This window comes from Moschus berezovskii, chromosome 6 (genome assembly GCF_049115385.1).
Source record: "Moschus berezovskii isolate FMDL1 chromosome 6, NW_MosBer_1.0, whole genome shotgun sequence".
In the NCBI taxonomy this organism is placed as follows: domain Eukaryota; kingdom Metazoa; phylum Chordata; class Mammalia; order Artiodactyla; family Moschidae; genus Moschus; species Moschus berezovskii.
This window is the reverse complement of record NC_142465.1, coordinates 19430338-19455262: the sequence shown is the minus strand read 5'-3', so window position 1 is coordinate 19455262 and position 24925 is coordinate 19430338. Positions and strand designations below refer to the sequence as shown.

Below are 24925 nucleotides of genomic sequence, written 5' to 3'. Positions count from 1 at the left end.
AATACATGAAGCATGAACTTCCAGATGTTCAAGCTGGATTTAGAAAAGGCAAAGGAACCAGAGATCAAATTGGCAAAATCCGTTGGATCATCAAAAAACCAAGAGAGTTCCAGTAAAACATCTATTTCTGCTTTACTAACTATGCCAAAGCCTTAGACTGTGTGGATCACAACAAATTGGAAAATTCTGAAAGAGATGGGAATACCAGACCACCTGACCGGCCTCTTGAGAAACCTGTATGCAGGTCAGGGAGCAACAGTTAGAACTGGACATGGAACAACAGACTGGTTCCAAATAGGAAAAGGAGTATGTCAAGGCTGTATATTGTCACCCTGCTTATTTAACTTATATGCAGAGGGCATCATGAGAAATGCTGGGCTGGAAGAAGCACAAGTTGAAATCAAGATTGCAGGGAGAAATATCAATAACCTCAGATATGCAGATGACACCACCCTAATGGCAGAAAATGAACAGGAACTAAAGAGTCTCTTGATGAAAGTGAAAGAGGAGACTGAAAAAGTTTTCTTAAAACTCAACTCTCAGAAAACTAAGATCATGTCATCTGGTCCCATCACTTCATGGAAAATAGATGGGGAAACAGTGGAAATATTGACAGACTTTACTTTGGGGGGCTCCAAAATTACTGCAGATGGTGACTGCAGTCATGAAATTGAAAGATGCTTGCTCCTTGGAAAAAAAGCTATGGCCAACTAGACAGCATATTAAAAAGCAGAGACATTACTTTGCTGACAAGGGTTCATCTAGTCAAAGCTATGTTTTTTCCAGTAGTCATGTATGGATGTGAGAGTTGGACTATAAAGAAAGCTGAGTACCGAATAATTGATGTTTTTGAAGTGTGGTGTTGGAGAAGACTCTTAAGGGTCCCTTGGACTGCAAGGAGATCCAAGCAGTCCATCCTAAATGAAATCAGTCCTGAATATTCATTGGAAGGACTGATGCTGAAGCTGAAACTCCAACACTTTGGCCATCTGATGCAAAGAGCTGACTCATTTGAAAAGACCCTGATGCTGGAAAAGATTGAAGGAGGGAGGAGAAGGGGATGACAGAGGATGAGATGGTTGGATGGTATCACTGACTCAATGGACATGAGTTTGACTAAGCCCCGGGAGCTGGTGATGGACCCGGAGGCCTAACGTGTTGCAGTCCATGGGGTCACAAAGAGCCAGACACGACTGAGTTACCGAACAGAATGAGTCAAGTGAGAAGGCTAGTAGCAGGGATAAAACTTGAAAGAGGCGCAGTGCTTCCAGTGGTAGCAGCAGCCCCAGGCCTAGGTCCCAAAAAGACAGGAAAGGTAAAGGCCAAGCCCTTCCCCACATTGGCAGGCTCACCAGGAATGTGACCAAGGTTCGCATCATAGAAATATTCTTCACCTATTGGTGGTGGTTTAGTCGGTAAGTCATGTGTGACTCTTGTGATCCCATGGACTGCATGTAGTCCTCTGTCCATGGGATTTTCCAAGCAAGCATATTGAAGTGGGTTGTCATCTCCTTCTCCAGGGGATCTTCCCGACCCAAATATTGAACCCAGGTCTCCTGCATTACAGGCAGATTCTTTACTGACTGAGCCACCAGGGAAGCCCTGGTAGCTCCACCTATGAGAAGAGTCAAATGAATGACATGCCTGTAGAAAGGATGAACCCACATCTGTCTATAAAGCCTCCGCATATGTGGATTTTGAGCATCCAGATGAGGCCAAGAAGGTGCTAAAGCGCATGGATGGAGGACAAGTCAATGGCCAGGAGATCACTGCAACCAAGGTGCTGACCCCCCTGGCCTCAGCCACCCGTCCTACCTGCCTCTCCATTCCCCCAGGCTATTCAGCCCTGCTGGGAGAGTGCTGCCACAGCTTCCCATGTGGCACAGGTCCCCTGGGGCCTGGAGATCCCACTCCCCTTGCCCCAGTCACCGGCACAGGAGTCTCTCTGGCTCCAACTCCTCCCCTCCACAAGCAGGGCCACCCGAGGTCTGTCCTGTGATTTGTATCCCATGCAACTCACTTCTGTCACTTTTCAAGCCAGCAGATTTCCGGCTGCAGGATTGTTGGTTTGGGAGTCCTGCTTACAAAGATGCCCTTCCATTTTCTGCTAGAAAGCTTCTATATTTCTAGTTCCTGAGAGCCAGGTTAGTGGCAAAGCCAGCGGAGATAAGCAAAGGATTCCAGGTGGTGTGATCCAGTCCCAGCCTGCCCAGATGGTTCTTTTCACATGTACTCATGTGCACGCACAAACACACACCCATGTCTCCCTTCTTCCCTGAAACTGGTAAGTTGACAGCTCTGTAGGGTCATCACAGAACCCCTTGCTGTCTTGATATTAACAGTGGGCCTGCAGGTTACCTTGGCAACGTGTGCATTGCTATTTTTGGCTTTTAATGTACTGCAAGGAGATCCAACCAGTCCATTCTAAAGGAGATCAATCCTGGGTGTTCATTGGAAGGACAGATGCTAAAGTTGGAACTGCAATACTTTGGCCACCTCATGCGATGAGTTGACTCACTGGAAAAGACTCTGATGCTGGGAAGGATTGGGGGCAGGAGGAGAAGGGGACGACAGAGAATGAGATGGCTGGATGGCATCACCGACTCTGTGGACATGAGTTTGAGTGAACTCCGGGAGTTGGTGATGGACAGGGAGGCCTGGCGTGCTGTGACTCATGGGATCGTGGAGAGTCGGACACGACTGAGCGACTGAACTGAACTGAACTGAACATTACTATAAATTTTGTGTTTTGAGTTTTGTAACTTTGTAGCATTTTAGATAATGTGTTTGTACTTTGTTGCATAGAGTAAAAGAATTGTACTGAATAAACCTAGGATTAGAGTGCAAAAAACAACAACAACAAAAAAAAGAATCCAAATGTCCGTCAAGAGGAGAGTGGATGATATTTGTGGTGGTCAGATTCCAAGATGCCTCTGCAAGAGAGTCCCCATGACTTTATGGGTGCTGAGCCCTGTTGCTCGGCTGGGCCACTAACTAAGTTGTCATCCGTGGAAACATGGTCTCAGAATCAATGAGCAACACCAGGAACTTTGACATAGGTTGGCTGGGCTCAGATACATGTCGAAGGGACACTGCTCCAACCTTCCGTCATCTCAGTGCAGCTGTTCTGGGAGCTGTCCGCATTGCCGCCAGCATCAGCAGACTTGGACTTGACACTCTCCCCTTGGCTGTTGGCGAGGAAGGCTTCCTGGAAGGACGTGGTCTCCAGGATGTTTGGAGTTCCAGCTCAGATACCGGATCCTCCTTGTCCCCCATCACTGGGGAGGAAGAGTCGTTGGTTAAGCCATTGCTCTCCATGTAACCCATTTCTCTGCTGCGCTGCAGCGTCAGGAAAAGAGTTGCGAGACCCGCCTTCACTGGGGCATCTATGGACGCCACCGTGGCCAATCCTAGAAAAGGTGATGACATGTGGATGCCCGGGAAGCCACTCGGAGACCTTCGAGGAGCTCCCGGGGGCCTCCTGGGCGCAGACTTCATCTACATCAATGACTTTGACAACATCCCCGTAACAGAGGGCGCCATTTCCCCTGATCATCCTTGGCTCAGGACCCATAAAGTTACAGGGATTCTCTGGCAGAGGAATCTGAGAATCTGATTGCCTGTGTGCATTCAAATGTTGGTAAACTTCTTCTGGCAGATCCGGCACTAATGCTGCGTCTTTACCCGCATGTTGGTTGGGTGGACCCCGAGGTGCATCTTCAGGCTGCCTTTGGTGGAGAAGGCTCAGTCACAGATCTTACAATGGAACGGCTTCTCCCTGGTATGAGTACAGTGACGCCTCTAGAGGGTGCTTTCGCAGGTTAGGTCAGGGTGGCAAATGAGACATTCGTTGGGGTTGATGGTAGTCTTGTGGATGTTCTCCACCATCTGCTGCAGTTTCAGGGTCTCTGACCCCAGCTTGGGTGTCCCACTCCCTTGGAAGCCACCAACCCTTGGGGAATTATGGATTGATTCCATCCCAGATAGGATGAATCCATCCTTACTTTCTGGAGAAGGCCTGGAGTGCACGCGCTTAGGAAGCGTGCCATCCATGAGATCCTTGGGGTTAGTCCCAGAAGAGAGATTCTGAGAAATGGGTTGAGTTGGGGGTACTGCATACTTACTTCTGTGGTGATCGGTATGTGGTCTATTTAGGGACCTGTTTTCTATTCTCCCAACCCCGAACCCAGTTTTCTTTTGTTTTTTGAAAGTACTTTTTTTTTAAAGCCAAGGTTGTAGAATTCCAAAATTTTTTTCAACCTTGGAACCTTAAACAGGGTACTTTCAAGCAGACTGATTTTAGTCATTAGAGAGACAGTGCGTGAGTGTTGCTGCTTAAACACAGTTCAGGTGGTGCCCCAAGAGCGCAAGATCCTCCAGATGCTTTCCAGATGTCTTCTTCTTCCTAAAACCAGGAGAGGTGAACACCTGAGCAGGGAATCTCAGGTGACATAGCTAGCTCACCAGTGCCTACCCTATTTAAGATCTGGGTGTCCATTCTTGAAGAAAGAAACTCAAGGAAGAGTGGCTTTTCTTATTATATATACTAGCAAGTACATGTACTAATTTGTACCAAAATCCGCTTGATTGTGACTAATGCCAAATGATTATGAAGTTTCTTTTTTCTTTCTGGTATTGCATGAATGCTACCAAGTTGGAACAGGCAAGTACTAGATGTGAAAGCTTTAATTTATCTACCTCATTCATGTGTCATTTTTGAAGCTATTAGTCTCTGTTTTCCTATTTGATGATTGCTGTGGTGCTGGAGAAGACTATTGTGAGTCCCTCGGACTGCAAGGAGATCCAACCAGTCCATCCTCTAGGAGACCAGTCCTGGGTATTCATTGGAAGGACTGATGCTGAGGCTGAAACTCCAATACTTTGGCCACCTCATGTGAAGAGTTGACTCACTCGAAAAGACCCTGATGCTGGGAGGGATTGGGGGCAGGAGGAGAAGGGGATGACAGAGGATGAGATGGTTGGATGGCATCACCGACTCAGTGGACATGAGTTTGGGTGAACTCCGGGATTTGGTGATGGACAGGGAGGCCTGGCGTGCTGTGATTCATAGGGTCAAAAGAGTTGGACACGACTGAGGGACTGAACTGAATTGAACTGAACTGAAGTGCTCCTAGGCCCTGTGGGAAACCTAAGAGTTGATGTATTGGTGGGAGCAGCTGGAAGTTCAAGATATTGTTGTGATTCCTTTTTTTCTTAATTCCCTTTCTATACAGATGATATTAATCTGACAACAAAGCATTACTTTTGAGGATTTAACAAGGAAGGAGAAAGAATCACATTTCTGGGTGAAGTCTTGGCCCCTCTATGTTTGAGTGGATCATGACTGTTCTCAAGTGTGTCTTTCAATAACAGCACTTAACTTTAGAATCCAAAGAAATTTTTTGTTTTGCTAAGTTGTGCAGGCTCCGGAGGCACAGACGCGAGAGATGCCGGCTCTGGTGGCGCAGACGCCTCAGCGCAACCTACCGCGCAGAAGCGTGGCCAAGAGGAGCTACCCTCCGCCCCCGCCAAAGGTCAGGGCGGTGGCCTAGAGGAGCTGTCCCACGTCCAAGAGGCGGTGGCTGCGCGGGCACAGGAGGGCCAAGAGGAGCTATTCCACGTTCAAAGTCAGGAGGGGTGGCCTTGAGGAGATACCCCTCGTCCAAGGTAAGGTACAGCGGCTGTGCTTTGCTGGAGCAGCTGTGAAGAGATAGTCCACGACCAAGTTAAGAGGTAGGTATTGCGAGGGGGCATCAGAGGGCAGACACACTAAAATCATAATCACAGAAAACTAGTTGATCTGATCATATGGACCACAGCCCTGTCTAACTCAATGAAACTAAGCCATGCCGTGTGGGGCCACCCAAGATGGACGGGTCATGGTGGAGAGGTCGGACAGAATGTGGTCTACTGGAGAAGGGAATGGCAAACGACTGCAGTATACTTGCCTTGAGAACCCCATGAACAGTATCAAAAGGCAAAATGATGGGATATTGAATGAGGAATTCCCCAGGTCGGTAGGTGCCCAATATGCTAGTGGAGATCAGTGGAGAAATAACTCCAGAAAGAATGAAGGGATGGAGACAAAGCAAAACCAATACACAGGTGTGGATGTGACTGGTGATAGAAACAAGGTCCGGTGCTGTAAAGAGCAATATTGCATAGGAACCTGGAATGTTAGGTCCATGAATCAAGACAAATTGGAAGTAGTCAAACAGGAGATGGCAAGAGTGAACATAGACATTCTAGAGTCAGTGAACTAAAATGGACTGGAATGGGTGAATTTAACTCAGATGACCATTATATTTACTACTGTGGGCAGGAATCCCTTAGAAGAAATGGAGTAGCCATTATGGTCAACAGAAGAGTCTGATATACAGTACTTGGATGTAATCTTAAAAACGACAGAATGATTTCTGTTCGTTTCCAAGGCAAACCATTCAGTATTACAGTAATCCAAGTCTATGCCCCAACCAGTAATGCTGAAGAAGCAGAAGTTGAACAGTTCTATGAAGACTTACAAGACCTTTTAGAACTAACACCCCAAAAACATGTCTTTTTCATTATAGGGGACTGGAATGAAAAAGCAGGAAGTTAAAAAACACCTGGAGTAACAGGCAAATTTGGCCTTAGAGCATGGAATGAAGCAGGGCAAAGGCTAATAGAATTTTGCCAAGAGAACACACTGGTCATAGCAAATACCTTCTTCCAACAACACAAGAGAAGACTCTACACATGGACATCACCAGATGGTCAACACTGAAATCAGATTGATTATATTCTTTGTAGCCAAAGATGGAGAAGCTGTATACAGTTAGCAAAAACAAGACCAGGAGCTGACTGTGGCTCAGATCATGAAGTCCTTATTGCCAAATTCAGACTGAAATTGAAGAAAGTAGGGAAAACCACTAGACCATTCAGATATGACCTAAATCAAATCCCTTATTATTATACACTGGAAGTAGGAATAGATTTTAGGGACTAGATCTGATAGATAGAGTGCCTGATGAACTCTAGACAGAGGTTCGTGACATTGTACAAGAGACAGGGACCAAACCATCCCCAGGGAAAAGAAATGAAAAGCAAAATGGTTGTCTGAGGAGGCCTTACAAATAGCTGTGAAAAGAAGTTAAGCGAAAAGCAAAGGAGAAAAGGAAAGATATAAGCATCTGAATGCAGAGTTCCAAAGAATAGCAAGGAGAGACAAAAAAGCCTTCCTCAGCGATCAGTGCAAAGAAATAGAGGAAAACAACAAAATAGGAAAAACAAGAGATCTCTTCAAGAAAATTAGAGATATCAAGGGAACATTTCATGCAAAGATGGGCTCGATAAAGGACAGAAATGGTATGGATCTAACAAAAGCAGAAGATATTAAGAAGCGGTGGCAAGAATACACAGAAGAACTGTACAAAAAAGATCTTCACGACAAAGATAATCATGATGGCGTGATCACTCACCTGGAGCCAGACATCTTGGAATGTGAAGTCAAGTGGGCCTTAGAGAGCATCACTATGAACAAAGCTAGTGGAGGTGATGGAATTCCAATTGAGCTATTTCAAATCCTGAAAGATGATGCTGTGAAAGTGCTGCACTCAATATGCCAGCAAATTTGGAAAACTCAGCAGTGACCACAGGACTGGAAAAGGTCAGTCTTCATTCCAGTCCCAAAGAAAGCAATGTCAAAGAATGCTCAAACTACCGCACAATTGCACTCATCTCACACACTAGTAAAGTCATGCTCAAAATTCTCCAAGCCGGGCTTCAGCAATATGTGAACCGTGAACTTCCAGATGTTCAAGCAGGTTTTAGAAAAGGCAGAGGCACCAGAGATCAAATTGCCAACATCCGCTGGATCATGGAAAAAGCAAGAGAGTTCCAGAAAAACATCTATTTCTGCTTCATTGACTATGCCAAAGCCTTTGACTGTGTGGAGCACAATAAACTGTGGAACATTCTGAAAGAGATGGGAATACCAGACCACCTGACCTGCCTCTTGAGAAACCTCTATGCAGGTCAGGAAGCAACAGTCAGAACTGGACATGGAACAACAGACTGGTTCCAGATAGTAAAAGGAGTATGTCAAGGCTGTATATTGTCACCCTGCTTATTTAACTTCTATGCAGAGTACATCATGAGGAACACTGGGCTAGAAGAAGCACAAGCTGGAATCAAGATTGCTGGGAGAAATATCAATAACCTCAGATATGCAGATGACACCACCCTTATGGCAGAAAGTGAAGAGGAACTCAAAAGCCTCTTGATGAAAGTGAAAGAGGAGAGTGAAAAGGTTGGCTTGAAGCTTAACATTCAGAAAACGAAGATCATGGCATCTGGTCCCATCACTTCATGGGAAATAGATGGGGAAACAATGGAAACAGTGTCAGACTTTAATTTGGGGGGCTCCAAAATCACTTCGGATGCTGATTGCAGCCATGAAATTAAAAGACACTTACTCCTTGGAAGGGAAGTTATGACCAACCTAGATAGCATATTAAAAAGCAGAGACATTTGTTTGCCAACCAAGGTCCGTCTAGTCAAGGCTATGGTTTTTCTCGTGGTCATGTATGGATGTGAGAGTTGGACTGTGAAGAAAGCTGATCCCCGAAGAATTGGTGCTTTTGAACTGTGGTGCTGGAGAAGACTCTTGAGAGTCCCTTGGACTGCGAGGAGATCCAACTAGTCCATTCTAAAGGAGATCAGTCCTGGGTGTTCATTGGAAGGACTGATGCTAAAGCTGAAACTCCAATACTTTGGCCACTTCATGTGACGAGTTGACTCACTGGAAAAGACTCTGATGCTGGGAAGGATTGGGGGCAGGAGGAGAAGGGGACGACAGAGAATGAGATGGCTGGATGGCATCACCGCCTTGATGGACATGAGTTTGAGTGAACTCTGGGAGTTGGTGATGGACAGGGAGGCCTGGCGTGCTGTGATTCATGGGATCGCAAGGAGTTGGACATGACTGAGTGACCGAACTGAACCGAACTGAAAGTTGTGCCTTTCCTTCTGGAATTGTAAGTGAACACAATAGTAGTCCCTGTTTACACTGTGAAGTGGCTATTGTTACAGAAAATACATCAGAAGCTTTCTCACTTGCTAAGTTAATAACGTCTTGTGAATGTATGATTTACAGAGAAATCCCAATAGTTTTTACCTGCTGGTGCTGTCTATCAGAGAATAAATTTGGGATGGTTCTTTTTTTTTTTTTAATACATTTATTCCCATTTTGCTCTTGTTATTCCACTTATCAAGGAAAATCGAAATTGGTCAAAAACTCTACCAAAGGTTTTTCAAAGATTTAAATAATTAATTTGAGTCTTTGGGGAATCTAAAGTTGAAATTTTAACCCAGGAAGTAGCCATTTCATGTCTTTCTGTGGATCTGATCACCCATCCTAAAGTTACGCATGTAATTTTCCATATCATTTTGTTTTATTTTTTCATAGTCCTGCTTACTGAGTTAAATTATTTTGTTCGTTCATTTTTTTTCTTATTTATTATTGTCTCTTTACCCGTATCTAGAAATGAGACTTCTCAGAGCAGTGGCCTTGTATAGCTATTCTCCTTGGATTTCTAGCACTTACAACCTTGTCTGGCATGTAATAGGAGTACATGAAATAAGTTAGTGTTGGTGTAGTTGATATTTTTTGAAATGTGTACGTGGACAATGTCAAGAAATATTATATGAAATGAGCTCTCTGGTTCAACAACTTTAGGAAACCATATATCTTACATTTCCTCATGGTGACATTCAATGTACTTTAGCCTATTAAGGGCTGAATGTGTTAGTTGCTCAGTTGTGTCTGACTTTTTGTGACCCCATGGACTGTAGCCCACCAGGTTCCTCTATCCATGGATTTCTCCAGGCAAGTATATTAAAGAGGGCAGCCATTCCCTTCTCCATGGGATCTTCCTGACCCAGGATTGAACCTGGGTCCCCTGAATTGCAGACAGAATTTTTACCATCTGAGCTACCAGAGATGCCCTCAGAATCCAGAAGTAAAATGAGTTGTTTAACATTGCTTAGCAGAGCGTTTTCCAAATTTTGTGTCATACATTTTTTGTGAGTAGCAGCAGATTGTGAAAATGTTTTGTGGACCTGAATTCCCAAGTCTCCAATTCCTCCTGGAAGACACAATGGAATAGTTCATGGTGTTATTCTACTTGCCCCGGTAGGGGTCTTTCTGGTGTTCTTCAAGCCTCTTACATGTCACTATGAAACCTCAGCATAATCACCTTAAAATGGTGCAAAAGTTACTTTTTGCAAGTTGAAGCTCCTGGATTTCACATCCAAGCTTAGGATAAAATTGCTCCCTATAGCCTCATCCATAGGAAACTGCTTATAAATATGACCAGGGATCAAAACTGTGGCATTCCATTAAAGTTAGAGTGTAATGAGCAGTCCCAGGACATGCACAATTGTTTATGTGCAATGTCTGAAAACCTTTTTTAATAAACAAACATTCATATCCCAGGGAACTAGTGTTACATGTAAATATTTTAAAACCATTTGGCTAGGCAATGCAATATATTTACATTAACTGAATATTTGGGGTGAAAATACATTGACAGTGTCTCAATTTTCACTGATATATCATGTAAATGTAATCAGTGCCAATTAACTTGATACTTTTCAGGCCATCCTGATCTGGAGGTAAAAATTGGAATTATTTGAGAAAAAATCTTCAAGATATACAAAATTTTGGATTTCATTAACTTTTCCTTTTATATTGTAAGATTGAACCATTTCATCACTTCCTGTCACTGAGCTGTAGACAGGAGAAAGACTTTATTCCATCACTCCCAAATTGGCATTGATTTCTCTACTCCCTTATGAAATCCCAGAGGCTATTTTCCTTTACGTATTTATGGCAATCTTTATGACCCCTAGGACAGAGCATTTGGCTAAACTTATTATTATACCCCTTAGTTAATAAGTCTAACCTTGCTGCAGGGACAGAATGCTTCTCGGAGCTATTTTCTCTAGGTTTTAGTCACAAGTAATGGCGGCAATGGAAGGTAAATTACAGATAATTCCTTGGAATTGATGCAGCATGCTGATTGCTTCAATAAGAGCTACAGTGAGAATGATTCTCAGAAATCATCTCTTGCCAAAAGCACAGGAATGACCCAGGTCAAAGTATAGCCCATCACAAAGAGATGAGAGATTCCTTTCAAAGAGCAAGGCAGCGATGTACTAGGTACTTTTCATCTTTGCATTTTGTTGAAGGATCCAAACAGAACTGTGTACTTATTTCAAAGACTGTTTAGGTTCCTGAGAAGAGGGCAAAATAAGATTCACAGTAGTCCCTTTGCATCAAATCATAGATTTTTTGAAGTCATCATGCTCCTTTATAGTTCACAGAAATGCCCAAAATATATGTTGGTTCTTTGCCCATAAATATAGAGAGATTCTGACTCTGGTCTCAGCACGTTAGCTTATTATATGATTTCCCAAACTAGGATTGAAGAACTGAACCAAAAATGGAAAGGTCATCGGTGGCTGATGGAAAGCAAGATTAGTTTGGAATAACTCTAGCAGTTCTCCAATCTAAAGTTGTTTTTTTTTATATAAGTTTCAATCCAAAATACCCATATTCCAAAGCCTGCCCTCTATAACTCCAGTCAGTCTGACATAGAACTATGCACATTGTGTTATGTAGGAAATGGATTTTTAAATTGATTGTTATTGGAATGAGAGAGAATGAGAGAAAGAGAGTGATGTGGTAACAGGGTGAAGGTCAACCTATGTCACTTTCATATTTTATTCTGAAAGGTGAGGATGTTAAAGATTTCCTTTAATGAGCTTCATGCCTGTCTTCCATATAGTACATCTTATACCCTTACAGATAGTTAAATAATATTATGAATGAATGATTTTTCTCATCTATCTTCAACAAAGTTCAATATACAGTCCTAAGTTCTCTTCTCTATTCAGTTCAGTTCAGTTCACTAGCTCAGTCGTGTCTGACTCTCTGCGACCCCATGAATCACAGCACAGGCCTCCCTGTCCATCACCAACTCCCGGAGTTCACTCAAACGCATGTCCATAAAGTTGGTGATGCCATCCAGCCATCTCATTCTCTGTCATCCCCTTCTCCTCCTGACCCAAACTTTCACAGCATTAGTCTTTTCCAGTTAATCAACTCGTCGCATGAAGTGGCCAAAGTATTGCAGTTTCAGCTTCAGCATCAGTCCCTCCAATGAACACCCAGGATTGATCTCCTTTAGAATGGACTGGTTGGATCTCCTTGCAGTCCAAGGGACTCTCAAGAGTCTTCTCCAGCACCACAGTTCAAAAGCATTAATTCTTCAGTGATCACCTTTCTTCACAGTCCAACTCTCACATCCATACATGACCACGGGAAAAACCACAGCTTTGACTAGACGGACGTTGGTTGGCAAAGTAATGTCTCTGCTTTTTAATATACTATCAAGGTTGGTCATAACTTTCCTTCCAAGGAGTAAGCGTCTTTTAATTTCATGGCTGTAATCAGTATCCACAGTGATTTTGGAGCCCAAAAAGTAAAGTCTGACACTGTCTCCACTGTTTTTCCATCTATTTCCCATGAAGTAATGGGACCAGATGCCATGATCTTTGTTTTCTGAATGTTAAGCTTCAAGCCAACCTTTTCACTCTCCTCTTTCACTTTCATCAAGAGGCTTTTGAGTTCCTCTTCACTTTCTGCCATAAGGGTGCTGTCATCTGCATATCTGAGGTTATTGATATTTCTCCCAGCAATCTTGATTCCAGCTTGTGCTTCTTCTAGCCCAGTGTTCCTCATGATGTACTCTGCATAGAAGTTAAATAAGCAGGGTGACAATATACAGCCTTGACGTACTCCTTTTCCTATTTGGAAACAGTCGGTTGTTCCATGTACAGTTCTGACTGTTGCTTCCTGACCTGCATAGAGGTTTCTCAAGAGGCAGGTCAGGTGGTCTGGGATTCCCATCTCTTTCAGAATGTTCCACAGTTTATTGTGCTCCACACAGTCAAAGGCTTTGGCATAGTCAATTAAGCAGAAATAGATGTTTTTCTGGAACTCTCTTGCTTTTTCCATGATCCAGCGGATGTTGGCAATTTGATCTCTGGTGCCTCTACCTTTTCTAAAACCTGCTTGAACATCTGGGAGTTCACGGTTCACATAGTGCTGAAGCCCGGCTTGGAGAATTTTGAGCATGACTTTACTAGCGTGTGAGATGAGTACAATTGAGCGGTAGTTTCAGCATTCTTTGGCATTGCCTTTCTTTGGGACTGGAATGAAGACTGACCTTTTCCAGTCCTGTGGTCACTGCTGAGTTTTCCAAATTTGCTGGCATATTGAGTGCAGCCCTTTCACAGCATCATCTTTCAAGATTTGAAATAGCTCAACTGGAATTCCATCACCCCCACTAGCTCTGTTCGTAGTGATGCTCTCTAAGGCCCACTTGACTTCACATTCCAAGATGTCTGGCTGTAGGTTAGTGATCACGTTATCATGACTATCTTTGTCGTGAAGATTTTTTTTGTACAGTTCTTCTGTGTATTTTTGCCACCCCTTCTTAATATCTTCTGCTTCTGTTAGGTCCATACCATTTCTGTCCTTTATTGAGCCCATCTTTGCATGAAATGTTGCCTTGGTATCTCTAATTTTCTTGAAGAGATCTCTTGTTTTTCCTATTCTGTTGTTTTCCTCTATTTCTTTGCACTGATCACTGAGGAAGGCTTTTTTATCTCTCCTTGCTATTCTTTGGAACTCTGCATTCAGATGCTTATATCTTTCCTTTTCTCCTTTGCTTTATTTAGGTCATATCTGAATGGTCTAGTGGTTTTCCCTACTTTCTTCAATTTCAGTCTGAATTTGGCAATAAGGACTTCATGATCTGAGCCACAGTCAGCTACTGGTCTTGTTTTTGCTAACTGTATACAGCTTCTCCATCTTTGGCTGCAAAGAATATAATCAATCTGATTTCGGTGTGGACCATCTGGTGATGTCCATGTGTAGAGTCTTCTCTTGTGTTGTTGGAAGAGGGTGTTTGCTATGACCAGTGCATTCTCTTGGCAAAACTCTATTAGCCTTTGCCCTGCTTTATTTCGTGCTCCAAGGCCAAATTTGCCTGTTACTCCCGGTGTTTCTTGACTTCCTACTTTTGCATTCCAGTCCCCTATAATGAAAAGGACATCTTTTTTGGGTGTTAGTTCTAAAAGGTCTTGTAGGTCTTCATAGAACCGTTCAACTTCGGCTTCTTCAGCGTTACTGGTTAGGGCATAGGCCTGGATTACTGTAATACTGAATGGTTTGCCTTGGAAACGAACAGAAATCATTCTGTTGTTTTTAAGATTGCATCCAAGTACTGCATTTCAGACTCTTGTTGACCATGATGGTTACTCCATTTCTTCTAAGGGATTCCTGCCCACGGAAGTAGATATAATGGTCATCTGAGTTAAATTCACCCATTCCAGTCCATTTTAATTCACTGATTCCTAGAATGTCGATGTTCACTCTTGCCATCTCCTGTTTGACCACTTCCAATTTGCCTTGATTCATGGACCTAACATTCCAGGTTCCTATGCAATATTGCTCTTTACAGCCTCGGACCTTGCTTCTATCACCAGTCACATCCACAACTGGGTTTTGGTTTTCCTTTTGCTCTATCCTTTCATTCCTTCTAGAGTTACTTCTCCACTGATCTCCAGTAGCATACTGGGCACCTACCGACCTGGGGAATTCCTCATTCAGTAGCCTATCATTTTGCCCTTTGATACTGTTCATGGGGTTCTCAAGGTAAGTATACTGAAGTGGTTTGCCATTCCCTTCTCCAGTGGACTACATTCAGCTGTGGTCCATGTGATCAGATCAACTAGTTTCCTATGATTATGATTTCAGTGTTCTGCCCTCTGCTGCCCCCTCGCAATACCTACCATCTTATTTGGGTTTCTCTTACCTTGGGTGTGGGATATCTCTTCACAGCTACTCCAAGAAAGCATAGCCGCTGCACCTTACCTTGGACGAGGGGTAGCTCCTCAAGGCCGCCCCTCCTGGACTTGAACGTGGAGTAGCACCTCTCGGCCCTCCTGTGCTCACTCACCACCACCTATTGGATGTGGGTAGCTCCTCTTGGCCGCCGGCCCTGGCCTCAGGTGTGGGGTAGCTCCTCTCGACCGCACCTTTTTGCAGCAATGCATAGGGCATCAAATACTATCTATATCATTATGATTTTTAATTTCACAATCTGTACCTTCAGCTTGACCTCTCCTTAAAATGCTATCTCCTTTATTCAGCCACTTACCAGACAATTTACATTTGGGAATATCGAAGAATGTCTCAGACATATATGAAACCCAAAATGAGCCAAGGTCAACTCCTGAACTGTGACTTCCCTATTGTTGTGGGTTGAACTATGTCCCTTCAAAAATCCTATTTGGAAGTTCTCACAACAGTAACTCAGAATGTGAACTTATTTGAAGATAAGACAATTGCCAATAAACTTTCCCAGGTTGCTCAGTGGTAAACAGTCTGCCTGCAATGCAAGAGACCTCGGTTCAATCCCTGGGTTGGGAAGATCCCCTGGAGAAGAGAATGACAACCCATTCCAGTATTCTTCCCTGGAGAATTCCATGAAGAGAGGAACCTGGCAGGCTACAGCCCATGGGTCGCAAAGAGTTGGACACAACTGAGCAAATAACATTTCATTTAATTCTAATAAGTTGCGATGAGGTCATACTGAAGTAAGGTGAGCTGCTCATCCAGTGTGATGGTGTCCTTATAAAAAGGGGACATTTGGCCACACACACACAGAGGAAGAATGCCAGGGAAGGTGAAAGCAGAGCTTGAGCTGATGTTTCCATGAGCCAAGGAGGGCCAGCAATTGCTAGCAAACAACTAGAAGCTACAGATTCTTCCTCACAGCCCGCAGAAGGTGCCTATCCTGCAGATATCTTCAAGATAAGACTTCAAGCCTCCAGACTGTGAGACAATAAAAGTCTGTTCTTTAAGCCATTTAATTCATGATACTTTGTTCTAGCAGCCCTGGGAACTGGTATATCTACCTACCCACCCCCCAAACTCAACAGTAACCACTAAACAGAAAACAAATGAAGCAACATCACTGTCTTTTAGTGCATCTTAATTCCTCAGGCTGGAATCCTGGGAGCCATTCTCTCCACTCACTAGCGAATCAAGATAATCCAGACTTCTTATGCATAAAATTCTCTCACCTATTTGAAGTCACTTATGCCCCACTTAAAATATCTATATTTAAAGATGTGCAACCTCGATTCCTTATGCTGCTGCTGCTAAGTCGCTTCAGTTGTGTCCAACTCTGTGCGACCCCATAGATGGCAGCCCACTAGGTTCCCCCCATCCCAGGGATTCTCCAGGCAAGAACACTGGAGTGGGTTTCCATTTCCTTCTCCAGTGCATGAAAGTGAAAAGTGAAAGTGAAGTCGCTCAGTCATGCCCGACTCTTAGCGACCCCACGGACTGCAGCCCACCAGGCTCCCCCATCCCTGGGATTCTCCAGGCAAGAGTACTAGAGTGGGTTGCCATTGCCTTCTCCCCCAATTTCTTATGACTCATTTTAAAAGCACTCTCATTATTCTTATCTTCACTACCTATATATTCTCCACTTTGTAAAAGTTTTTTTTTTTTTTTTTTTTTTTAGTTTGTTAAAGTTTATGATTAGAATTATTGATAAAAGACAATCTACTGAATGGGAGAAAATATTTGCATCACTTTACCAATAAGGGATTAATATCCAAACTATATAAACAGCACATAAAGTATCAAAACAGTATCAGAAAACCCCACCTAACCAAGAAATGGACAGAAGACCTGAATAGACATTCTTCCAAAGAATATATACAGATGACCAACAAGCACATGAAAAGATATTCAATGTCACTAACCATAAGAGAAATGGGAATCAAAACCACAATGAGGTATCACCTCATACCTGTCGGAATGGCAATTATCAAAAACTTTATACAGAACAAGTGTTGACGAGGATGTGGAGGGAAGGGAGCACCTCTACGTTGTTGATGGGGATATCAATTGGTGCCACCACTATGGTAAACAGTATGGAGGTTCCTCAAGAAACTAGAAATAGATCTACCATATGACCCAGCAATACTATCCCTGGATATAAATCTGAAAAAGATGAAAACATGCATGTGCCCCCAGTGTTCATAGCATTTCTCACCTGCAAATTTGAAAGTACACAATTCAATGCTGGTAAATTGGCACTGCTTCTCAGGGACTTAAACTCCTTATGGGTCTCCATGCCACACTTTGTGTGTTGCCCTGGATATTAAAGTCCAAGATGGTATTTACACTCCAGGAGGCAGGATGGAGAAGAGATCAAACATAAGGTACAAAGACGGTGTGTCTGTTGTATGTTCAAGGGGATTCTAGGAAGTTGTCATGTTAACCCTTCCTCTTGTATCCCAATGGCCAACTCAGTCACATGGACATAACATGTGATTTGGGAATATATTATTTGTACCTAGGTGGAGAGCTGGTAAAGAATCTGCCTGCCAATGCAGGAGATGCGGGGAGATTCCCTGGAGGAGGAAATGACAACCCACTCCAGTATTCTTGCCTGAAATATTCTGTGGACAGAGGAGCCTGGTGGGCTACAGTCCATGAGGTGGCGAAGAGTCAGACATGGCTGAACATGCACACATTCACGTATTTTTACACAATAGGAAGCATGACTTTAACTTGGTGTCCCAGTGCTTTGCACAGTGCCTCAGGGAGTACATACTGAGGAAATACTTGTTAATTAAAAGAGTAACCAAATTATCAACTGAACTCTGATAAAATAAGAATCAGAAATCTTGGGGAAATTTTTGAAAAAGTCTAAAACTTTAAATTTGAAAGAATGATGGTCTCAGACAGCTGATACAGACTTGGAACTCACTCTAGCATCTTTGCAACTGTTTCCCAGGTATTTCATGAAAATATTTTGGCAGTCCTATGTCTGTTTCATTTTGGCACATTTTAGATACCAGGAAGACATTTCAGGAAGAAATAAATATGAAACATCTCTGAACTGCTCTGTCTGTAGGCAGCTTTCTCTTGATTAAGAATTGGTTAGAAACAGTGAGTCAGATTGCTTCCTTCAAGACAGTTAAACAGCAGGCTTCTATCTACTAAAGAAGTGGGAAATTCTCAAATGAATAGAAATTAAGCTTTACAAGCAAGACCCAGAGGGTATCTTAACACTTATTAAATTTAAATCAAGAAACATAAAGTCTTCTCTTGTAAATGCCAGATGTGTTGTCTTCATGAGGTTGTGTCATGGTAAATGCAGTCACACACTGTGCTATTTCACACCTCCTGTAAAAGTTACCAATATCACAAGAAATGGCTTAAATTCCCTCACTTTCTTCTTCCCCAGGGCCTTACTGAAAACACTCAAAAGCTCTTACTTAGATTCATTTACACATATTTCCAGCTGCTAGTATTTCAGTATTCATCTGAATTCTTCTCCTAAAGTGAAAGTCCATATACTGAATGCCCTATAAATGTCTGAAGTAATTTAAATTGGGACAAGGTAAAATCAGATGCAATCTAATGAAGCTTTGCAAAAATCTTCAAAGGACTGAGAGATTTCCTATCACAGAAAGCTTAACTATATTTAGGCTGCTGTTCTTAATTAGAGGAAAAGCTGATTTGTGTTGGTCTTGATCAAGGTAGCAGTGCCTGGTGGAAGGAGCCAATTTGTTGTCCAGGGTAGCTGGGCTCTATAAGAGGACAGCAAACTTCCAGTGCTTCCTGAATGGGTCAGAGATGCTTCCTGGATGAATATCAGACAGGTAGAATTGCTCTCTCTCGAGGACTTCATTTTGTGTGCCACTTATCACACATTGAGCTGGGTAAGTCAATCCCTGAAGCCACTAGCTCATTAAGAGGCTAATGACACTCCGAATTTGGGGAGAGCTCCATGGTCCTTGTGAAATAAGAACATGATGACTGATACAAGTAGAATCTCTGTATTATAGAGAATGTTATAGTTGAATCTACAAGGGGATAGATTTGGTTCTTTCTTGGGGGCATCTTTCTAGAGGGTTATCCTCAAAGGAGTGAGAAGAGAGTAAGAGACTACAACCACTGCCAGTCTCAGCTAAACAGTGGTTTATTCATCAACAAAGATCTTCTTGAATGTACCAGGATCTGCATCAGGATATAGAGATGAACAAAGCATTATATCTAACTTAAGGAAGTTTGACCTGTTTTCAGAGAAGCACGCAATTTATTATTATACCGTGCAGGAAATGTGCTAACAGGAACATACACAAGGAATTATAGCAATAAGCCCTTATTATTGGGATAAATACAGAGGAGACCTAACTGAGCTTTGGATGGTGAGTTGGTAGGTTAAAAATGTTTTCAAGAAGTGGGATTTCATCACAGTCTCAAAAAGAATGGGACATGATCGGTTGGACAAGCCAAGAAGTAAATGTTAAGTAGAATAAATAGCAAGAGAAAGTGTGGAGCAAAAAACACAAGAGAAAAATCACAAATCACAAAGTGGTTTGAAGTAAACACACAAAGCATGACTGTGAGGGAAGATGAAGCCAGAGAGTTTGGTCATATACTAAGAGTCAGTGTATGCCGTGTTGGATGCAGGATGGCTTATTTAGATTTTTTTTTTTTTATACTTCAGTGAATTTAGAGCAGAAGGAAAGTTCAGACTGGTTTTCAATATAGTTTTAAATTTTATCAGTGTCATAACTTTAAAACTTTGCAATATTCTGATCCTGTGAAATGAAGGATTCATTACATCAAGTTCTTTTGATTTCAAGAGTACTTCTGCTGCTGCTAAGTCACTTCAGTCGTGTCCGACTCTGTGTGACCCCATAGACAGAAGCCCACCAGGCTCCCCTGTCCCTGGGATTCTCCAGGCAAGAACACTGGAGTGGGTTGCCATGTCCTTCTCCAATGTGTGAAAGTGAAAAGTGAAAGTGAAGTCACTCAGTCATGTCCGACCCTTAGTGACCCCACGGACTGCAGCCTACCAGGCTCCTCCATCCATGGGATTTTCTAGGCAAGAGTACTGGAGTGGCTTGCCATTGCCTTCTCCGAGAGTACTTCTATACCATCAATAATCATTCAGATGAAAACTGAATCAGTTACCAGAAAGAAATGCTGCCCCAGATGTGGCACCTCATCAGATTTCGCCTGTTAATATGAGGTGGAGTTTGGCAGAGTAAAAAAAAAAAAAAAAACCAGGGCAGATAAGTTAAAATAAAATGGGTTCCTCCATTCCCTGCTCAACTCACTTACATGTATGAATGGTAATGGAGGGTAGCATGATAAAATTTATTTAGTGATTTTAGAGTTTCTAGTATATATATTTTTATAACCCTATAAGAAAGACTAGGGAATTTTAAGACAACTTTAGTTTATCATGTCTCCTTACTTGAGGCAATAGTAAGTTTTTAATTTAACCTGTAACTTTTTCTGGCTATGTTCAGTCTTAGTTGCAGCATGTGGGACATTTCCTTGTGATGCACAGACTCTCTAGTTGTGGCTCGCAAGCTCCAGAGCACATGAGCTCACTAGTTTCCAGTGTGTGAGATCTTAGTTCCCCAACCAGGGATCAAACCTGTGTTCCCTGCATTGCAAGGTGGATTCTTAATCACTGGACGATCATGGAAGTTCTTTTAACCTGGAACTTGATACAGAGAAAGTCTAATTAAATCATACAGATTGTCAGGTGGAAAATAAGTCTCCATCAGTAAAATGCCTGCGTGCTCAGTGGCTTCAGTCATGTCTGACTCTTTCTGACCCCATAGTCTGTAACCCACCAGGCTCCTCTGTCCATGGGATTATCCAGGCAAGAATACTGGAGTGGGTTGTCGTTTCCTACTCCATGTGATCTTCCTGACCCAATGACTGAACAGGCATCTCTTGTATCTCCTGCACTGACAGACAGATTCTTTACCACTGTGCCACCTAGGAAGCTCCCAACATACTAAGTACCAGGCCATTAATTCAGTCTCCATACTGAATTATATTCTTATATCAGTTCCTTACCATTTTTAGCCTTTGGGTATGCTAAGCTTTGGTTGGAATTATTTAGGGAGTGGTTAAATATATACAGAGTTTTATGCTTTAGAAACGTTCTTGTTTTATCAAATTGAAAAGATAAATATCATACATATTGAAAATGTGAAAATGTTTGTGAGAGCGGCCAACTCTTTGGACACCACCAAGTTGGGTGGCATAAGGTAAATAAGAAAAAGAATGCTTATCAATTTTGACGAAGATTATCTCTGATTTTCAAAATAAAGACAGGCGTGGGTGTGGTTTGGGGAATCCATCCTTCAGGCAGCAGCTACAAAGTCTGGGGCACCAGATGTGTGAGTAAGCTCCTTCTAGGGAGATATTGGCAACTTCGTTTTATCACTATAGAGAGCCAGAAGGAGAAGGTGAGGAAAATGTCCACATTTTTTTGTTCTCTGGAGAGGATCACAGTCAGCCCCTCAGTCCAGTTCAGTCACTCAGTCGAGTCCGACTCTTTGCGACCCCATGAATCACAGCACGCCAGGCCTCCCTGTCCATCACCAACTCCCAGAGTTCACTCAACTCATGTCCATTGAGTCAGTGATGTCATCCAGCCATCTCATTCTCTGTCATCCCCTTCTCCTCCCGCCCTCAATCCTTCCCAGCATCAGAGTCTTTTCCAGTGAGTCAACTCGTCGCATGAGGTGGCCAAAGTATTGGAGTTTCAGCTTTAGCATCAGTCCTTCCAATGAACACCCAGGATTGATCTCCTTTAGAATGGACTGGTTGGATCTCCTTGCAGTCCAAGGGACTCTCAAGAGTCTTCTCCAACACCACAGTTCAAAAGCATCAATTCTTCGGCAATCAGCTTTCTTCACAGTCCAACTCTCACATCCATACATGACCACTGGAAAAACCATAGCCTTGACTAGACGGACCTTTGTTGGCAAAGTAATGTCTCTGCTTTTTAATATGCTATCTAGGTTGGTCATAACTTTCCTTCCAAGGAGTAAGCGTCTTTTAATTTCATGGCTGCATCAGATGGTCAACACTGAAATCAGATTGATTATATTCTTTGCAGCCAAAGATGGAGAAGCTCTATACAGTTAGCAAAAACAAGACCAGGAGCTGACTATGGCTCAGATCATGAACTCCTTATTGCCAAATTCAGACTGAAATTGAAGAAAGTAGGGAAAACCACTAGAACATTCAGATATGATCTAAATAAAATCCCTTATGATTATACACTGGAAGTAAGAATAGATTTAAGGGACTAGATCTGATAGATAGAGTGCCTGAAGAACTCTAGACAGAGGTTCGTGACATTGTACAGGAGACAGGGACCAAATCATCCCCAGGGAAAAGAAATGCAAAAGCAAAATGGCTGTCTGAGGAGGCCTTACAAATAGCTGTGAAAAGAAGAGAAGCGAAAAGCAAAGGAGAAAAGGAAAGATATAAGCATCTGAATGCAGAGTTCCAAAAAATAGCAAGGAGAGATAAGAAAGCCTTCCTCAGTGATCAATGCAAAGTCAGCCCCTGATGTGTGCTAAAATTAGAAGTCAGATCCTCAGACAGAGCTTGTAGGTTATAAAGGTAGACCCCTTGTAGGAAAAGACTAAAAGATGAGGGGTTTTGCCTGCTCTTCCTCTAATGAGCCCTGGGGGATAGGGAGTATTAATTCTTCATCTGGCAGCAAATTATGTTCAGATACCAAGACTGCTTTGCCAATAATTTGTCTAGCACAAGTTCACTTCAGGAATTTTAGTAATTTCAGAAGCCAATAGTATACAGGATAATGTCTCTTAATAAGCCAATAAAGAAATAATCTACTCCAAACCATCAATAGATTAATCACAATATTGTTTCAGGCAAGGGAAGATAAAAGTAATAAAACCCACATTTAGTGGAGGAGTACATTTCTATGCATTGCTCTTGGGAGAGCTGGCTTAGCTAACTATGAGCTGATGTCCAACTGCTGGTGCTAAAGCAAAAGTCCGTTGTTGCTAGGGTACAAAGATGCCAGCTTTGATGGGAAAGATGATTTTCTTCTTGGGGCCTCTGCATGGTTTTCACCACTGCCAGCAAAGAATCACCTTGCCCAGCCAGGAGCTAGTGCCCCAAGGTCTTTGGAAAGCTATTAGCAAGGAAAAGTTGCCTTCCCCAGGCTGAACACTTTTCAGTCACTGGTCAAACCTCTTAATATCTAAAGCTTAAAATCCTCTAGCCAGAGTCACTCTTTCACAAAAGTTCTTTTATTAAAAAAAAAAGATTTACTTACTGAATTTTTTGGCTGTGGTGGGTCTCTGATGATGCTGGCAGGCTTTCTCTAGTTGCAGTGGGTGGGGCACACAGTCTTCTCATGGTAGGGGTGTCTCTTATTGCGGAGCGTGGGTTCTAGGTGGTAGGCTTCAGGAGTTGTAGCACATGGACTCAGGAGCTGAGGCTCACTGGCTCTAGAATACTGACTCAGTAGTTGTGGGGTATGAACTTTGCTGCTCCATGGCATGTGGACTATTCCTGGACCAGGGATCAAACCCATGTCTCCTGCATTGCAACATGGATTCTTAACCACTGGACCACTAGGGAAGTCCTCAAAGTGCTTATCAATAAGCTCCCAGCTGAGCTACTGAGTGTTCATGCTAATGATGATATCCTGACACAGCTTTCTCAACGTGAACAACTTCATTAGAACAAAAAGCAAGTGGATTTTGAATCATATCAAACCAATACCCAACACTGCACAAGTGTGAGCCTGTCTGTTAAGAACCGCTCCTTTGTTTACCGTAGTCTTATAGGTCTCATGGACATAAACCATGTTGGCTTTCAGGACTGAGTGTTGGGGGGGCCTGTCCCTCAAGTGGAAGTGTTGAAAGTAGGGGCACCAGATGTGCAGTCCAAATCCTTTGCTTCTGAAGGTGACACGAGGAGTTGGGTATTCCCTCCCAATTGTATGCCACGGTACCAAGATTGGGTTGTATTGCCAAGGCATGTCTCAGCTTTCCTTACCTGTTTCAACATGGTATATTCTCATTTGCCCAGTGTGTAGGAGTTGCTCGGCTAGTTTCTTGATTTCTTTCAGAGGGAATGGTTCCATGGATGCTTGTAAATTTGGCATGCCTTCTGGTGAAGGAGTTCAGGAGCCTTCGATGCTGTCATCGCAGTGGACCTCAGTCAGGGGATGGATTTAAATTTAAGTCTCACATAGCTCAAACTAACCCAACAGTGATTGGGAAATCTCAAAAAAGTGCAAATATAGAGCGAGGTTCCTGACTTTACATCTCAAAATAATTGAGAATATTCCGTATTATTTCCTCCACATTCAAGTAGTTCTTTCTCTTTGTATTTCCCAAATCTATTCTTTCCCATTTTAACTACAGTTGACCCTGAATGACATGAGATTGAACCGCACAGTCCAACTTACATATGGATTTTTAAAAATGAATATATGTGACAGTACTACACAATCCCTGTTGGTTGATCCTGAAGATGCAATGCCTTAAATAAGGAGCTGATTGTAAAGTTATATATGAGTTTCCAACTACAGAGGGAGTCAGTGCCCCTAACCCCCATGTTGTTCAAGAACCAACTATATTGTCAATTTTACTTGTCATTTTTGTTTGTTTTCTTCTCAGAACAGGATCTAAGAGACAAAAACTGAGGCATAATCTCCCAGGCTGCTACTGACGGTGAGTTTTTACCTAGATTCTGTGTTGTTTCACATAAAGTGAGGGACACTGTGGAGATATCTGAGCTCATAACCAATCCCTCTGAAGTGGAATCACTAATTTGGGGCTTAAAAATATGTAGAAGCTATGTGGAAAACCTCTTACTGAAATGGAGCAGGACCTGTGGTCCTTGCCCCCTATGTCTTCAGCCTGCCTTTTGTCTGTGGAAAATTTTACCCAAAGAATGAGTTTAATCAAATAAATGAGA

The 24925-nt window shown here is 42.7% G+C and overlaps 1 pseudogene; it reads right to left on the bottom strand.

Annotated features, from left to right (window-relative positions):
* Positions 1–3028: 3028 nt before the first annotated feature.
* LOC129535596 (sal-like protein 4 pseudogene) lies at positions 3029–4707 on the bottom strand (annotated as a pseudogene).
* Positions 4708–24925: the final 20218 nt, after the last annotated feature.